Source organism: Sinocyclocheilus rhinocerous, unplaced genomic scaffold (genome assembly GCF_001515625.1).
Source record: "Sinocyclocheilus rhinocerous isolate Xijiao unplaced genomic scaffold, SAMN03320098_v1.1 scaffold399, whole genome shotgun sequence".
NCBI classification, from domain to species: domain Eukaryota; kingdom Metazoa; phylum Chordata; class Actinopteri; order Cypriniformes; family Cyprinidae; genus Sinocyclocheilus; species Sinocyclocheilus rhinocerous.
This window is the reverse complement of record NW_015666173.1, coordinates 272,660-278,193: the sequence shown is the minus strand read 5'-3', so window position 1 is coordinate 278,193 and position 5,534 is coordinate 272,660.

Here is a 5,534-nt window from a genome sequence, read left to right as displayed (position 1 = left end):
TGTTTTGGTTATTTTAGTACATCGAGGTAAGCTAAAGCTTATAAATCAAATGAAATAAAATACGTTTTTTTTCAATGTATGTATTTTAGATATTTATTTCCTTTTTTTATAGATTTGTTTTATAATTTCAGTTAATGAAGAATATTTTATGGTTTTAGTTTTAACCTGATGCTAGTAAAATTTATTTATTAAATATTTTGAATAATGTTCTCAGTCTGTCCATACTGTGATAGGGAATCCCAGACAGAAGCTACAATAGTTGTTAATTAGATGGAAATTAAATTCAATATAAATTAAATGCAGTTTATGTACACAAAATATCAATAATGACCAGGAAAAAAGCTTGAAATACACCGTGACTCTTATTTTGAAATGTCTCACTCCCCTGATCTCAAGAGACGAACAAGAACAAGAACGAGGTGTGGCGGTGAGGACCCGGGAGAGAGGGGTTACATCTGCACTGTTGACTGTACAGTTGCAGGCTGCTCATTCAAGTTCAGATGAGGGAAATAAAATATGCATTCTTACAACCATCTAAAACATGTTACCATATAAATATTGTATAGTAAACATTGTCATAATTCATCAACATTAGTTCATAAGCAATCGCTTGGCATAAATGTGCGCTATTCATTGATTACAACCCGCACTGAAGCAGTCTGAAGCGCTGCTGCACGAGTCTGTAGATCAGGACGCTACAATGTACGTAACTACCACATAACACATCAGTCCTGTCTGAATGGATATCTTCCCAAATCGTCCTTCCCTATCATTTTCGTCTTGTTTTTATTCGTTGATGAAAATGAGAGTATATTTTCTTTTTAGTTTTTGTCATTAAAAACTGTTTTTTATTTAGTTATCGTCTTGTTTTCGTCGGTGAGAAAATGTCGTTGGCGAAAATTATGACGAAAATAATTTGTCAACAAAATTAACACTGCAGCAGAAGTGAGTATAAGGGGTTTTAATGAATCTTTGCAATCGCTGTTCCTAACAATGTGCTAGTTAGCAAGTTTCACGGCTAAATGTGGTTAAAGTAAACAGTCTCTCAGAGCAAGGTTCGTCACCCCACAGAAGAGAGGGGCGGGGTCAGCAGAGCTCATTAGCATTTAAAGCAACTTGAAAAAACGGGTTGATTTCTGCAGAGCTGATTTTGACAAGGTAAAAGGGGTGTTTTTTACACTACCATTGAGAAATTTTAGCCAAAGTATGTTATAGACTTTTCATTAAGACCCTAATGAATCATATCAACTTGTGGAAAATGGACATCCGATGACCCCTTTAACAAAACACCTTCCAAAGTCTAAAATATTTTTAAAGCAGGCGCTTTTGTATTTCGTTTCGAACTTCTCTTTCTCACCTCACTCGTCAACTCGACTCACTCACATGATAAATGAAATCCGACTTCTGCCGCTGATCTGTCATGCGACTGTTATTCAGCACACTGCATTGTTCAAAGTAAAATAAAATATAATATTTTATGATGTTTGTTTTAATAAATAAAAAATGTAAAAATCAAGGAAATTTCTCCTGCATTTCTTTCTTTTTGCTGTATCGAAAATGTTCCGAACCGTGACACCGCTGTGTTGTATCGAACCGAACCGTGAGTTTTGTGAACCGTCACAGCCCTAATATATATATATATTCCTTTTATGCTAGTGGGTAGAAAAAAAAATACTTCACACAATAAATATTTCCAGATGATATTTTATTACTGATGATATTTATTTTGGCTACAGTAAAAGCCAATTATTTAATTTAAAAAAATTATAATTTAGGAAGGGAATTACATCATCATAAATCGTTTTGGGAAAGTCACTCTTAAGAGAGTAATTCACAGTGACATGCTTTCTCTGATGCGCTCTCTCCCCAGTAACAGCATAGCTATGGCTCAGTCCTCCGTTCTTACTTCTAAAATGACACATTAAAATTTGTAACGGAGGCTTGGTGTGTTTGTAAGATGCAAAAGTATTCTACTGCTTATATTTTTGGTTCAAAAAACATTTTTATTCAATGGGCAAAAAGTAAGCATATGGCATATGACCCATAGTCAAGTCAAGTCAAGTCAAGTCACCTTTATTTATATAGCACTTTTAACAATACAGATTGTGTCAAAGCAGCTTTACAGTATCAAATAGGAAAACAGTGTGTCAACAATGCAAAAGGACAATAGTAAATACTCAATTTTCAGTTAAAGGCAGTTCATCGAGTTCAGTGATGTCATCGTCCAGCTCAGTTCATTTTAAATAGTATCTGTGCAATCAAGTCGACAATATCGCTGGGAATTAAGTGTCCCCTACTAAGCAAGCCAGAGGCGACCTTGGCAAGGAACCAAAACTCCATTGGTGACAGAATGGAGAGAAAACAAACCTTGGGAGAAACCAGGCTCAGTTGGGGGGCCAGTTCTCCTCTGGCCAGACAAACCAGCAGTTTGTTCCATGCTGCAGCAAAGTCAGATTGTGCAGAGGACTCATCTTCTGGTTCCCGTAGTCTTCGCAGGGGATCTGTCTTTAGGGCTCATCTAGTTGTCCGCTGACATTCAGGGCTGTAGAAGTCATCTCTAGGTGCTGATCCACCATCTGGGCTGGATACGGACTGGATCCGGGTGACTGCAGTGACCATCTGATCTGGATACAGACTGGATCTTGTGGCTACGGTGACCTCGGAATAAGAAAGAAAGTTTGCGTTCAGTGGATACTCTCCAAAATGGCGCTACGGTTACGCAGAGGAGACAAATTGTTGAATAAAGTCGTTATTTTTGTGTTCTTTGCATACAAAAGGTATTCTCGTCGCTTCATGAAATTCAGATTGAACCACTGATGGCAGATGGACTATTTGAACGATGTCTTTCATACTTTTCTGGGCCTTGACAGTATTATTTACTTGGCAGTCAATGGGACAATCACAAGCCTCCCGGTTTTCATCCAAAACATCTTAAATTGTGTTCCGAAGACGAATGAAGCTTTTACGGGTTTGGAACGACATGGGGGTAAGTGATTAATGACAAAATTGTCATTTTGGGGTGATTAACCCTTTAAATGTATGACTTTTGAAAAGAATTTCATGCACACATAACATGCTGTGAAGATGCGCAATACAGTGGTGGTGTGCACAATTACAGTTTCTGTCTTTGTCTCATTTACAGTCTCTGAGGTCAGACTGGGTCACACCATGGATTTGCGTAAAAGGCATAACTGACATATTTGTGTTATTTTACTGCATATGATTTGCTTAAAGGGGTCATATGATGTTGCTAAAAAGAACATTATTTTGTGTATTTGGTGTAATGAAATGTGTTTATGCGGTTTAAGGTTCAAAAAACACATTATTTTCCACATACTGTACATTATTGTTTCTCCTCTATGCCCCGCCTTTTTGAAACGCGTCGATTTTTACAAAGCTCATTGGTCTGAAAAGCGCGGTGTGCTGTGATTGGCCAGCTATCCAGTGCGTTGTGATTGGCCGAATACCTCAAGCGTGTGACGGAAATGTTACGCCCCTTACCATATTGTGATGCTGTGTCCCGGCAAGTCAAAAACATTAAAACCCATTTTAAACAAGGCATTTGTTGCATCCAGTGGGGACATAATTACGGATTATAATGACTTATACTGTCTTATACTTATGCAACCATGTCTGCATTTGTGATCGGAGAAATGACAAACAACAAGCCCTACTCTACACTGCCCAAAAAACTAGCTTTAAATATATAAAATATAAAAACTCTTTAAATATAAAAAACGTACTTACAGTCTGTGAGTCAGAACAGCCGGCATTGTAGTCTACTCTACCAGGATCAGGAAACAGTCCTCCATAAAATGCACTGCACACATCTGAATATTTGGGTTGAACTGTTCTGGAACAGTGTTGTAAATACAACTTAACCACTGATTTCTAGTCGTGTCCTCCTTTGGAAGGTCAGACAAAGTAGTTTCGCTTTCACAAACGTCACACACGGCGGGCTTGAGTGAGCGGCGGCCGGCGGGCTAGAGTGAGGAACAGGCGGCGGGCTTGAGAACGGCGCAGCCGGCGGATTCTACGAAGGAGCGGCCGGCCGGCTTGCGGCAACCACATGTGACGACCCCGGGCTGGACTCCGCTTCGTCCACGGCCGATCCGGCTATCCACAGCGCGAAGTTGATGTATTTCCTCAGCGACCAGGACGGATCAGCTCTAGGCATGACGAAGCGGATATCGTCCTCTTTTGGAAGGCCAAACAAAGTAGTTTCGCTTTCACAACGAAATAAACAGCGTCTCCACAACATTGCGGCGGCAACAGTGCGAATAAAAGTTACGCCTTCTTTCTTTGCGTGAACATTTGGGTGGCATTATGCAAATCTTCCCACATCGTGATGTAGACATGTGGGGGCGTGTTAGAATGAGCCATTTTAGGTAGGTGTGGTTGACTCTTAAATTTTATAAAGAATATCTCTTTAGTCTTTAGACTTTAGTCTTTGCAACTTTACAGATATTCTTTATGCACCAAGAGCTTGTAACGCTCCAAAGAGAAAGGAAAAATTTAAATTGCATCATATGACCCCTTTAAAGGTGCAGTATGTAATATTGACATCAGCTGAAATGGGTACAGCGGTCTAAATTTTAAATATTGTTTCTCCCGCCCCCTCCTCCTCAGACTCAACACGCACACAGGTTTTCAGATTGAGAAACGCAACACGAATGAGCACAACTGACAATGGAAGATGACAAATCTTACACTGTAAATTGATGGGTTGATTTATCCACGTTTTAATATGCCTCTGGTCATAAAGCTTTTTAGATGGATGCCAAGGCTTTTCAGGTCGGGTAGAATCTGTGATTTCTGCCCCAATTTGTTTGCTCGCTTCCATGGCTGCAGTATGCTGGATTTTCTGCAAACTGGCAACCCAGGCTAAATATTATTGGGTAAACTGTAAGTGGGTGGAATCCCACAGACCAAAATGCACAGGACACGGAATGCACATTTTAAAAGTAGAATAACTGTCTGTAGCACTGTTTTTCAGAGAAACAGGTATGTGAACTTAGCATGTTTCCTGAATATTTGCAAATGTATTATGGTGTATGGTGTATGATGCTTTAGTACAGTCAAAAAATTACATACACACCTTTAAATGTGTTCCACACAAACACAAGAGGTGAACACAGTTTAGACTTTAATAGTATTCCTTGCATTGTTCTGGACTCAGAAATATTTATTTTGTTGAGATTAATATTACAGTTTGTAGGTTTTCATATACACTGAACAAAATTATAAACGCAACACTTTTGTTTTTGCCCCCATTTTTCATGAGCTGAACTCAAAGATCTAAGACTTTTTCTATGTACACAAAAGGCCTATTTCTCTCAAATAGTGTTCACAAATCTGTCTATATCTGTGTTAGTGAGCACTTCTCCTTTGCCGAGATAATCCATCCACCTCACAGGTGAGGCATATCAAGATGCTGATTAGACAACATGATTATTGCACAGGTGTGCCTTAAGCCCCGTTCACACCAAGAGCGATAACTATAAAGATAACTATAAAGATAACGATATTAGCGT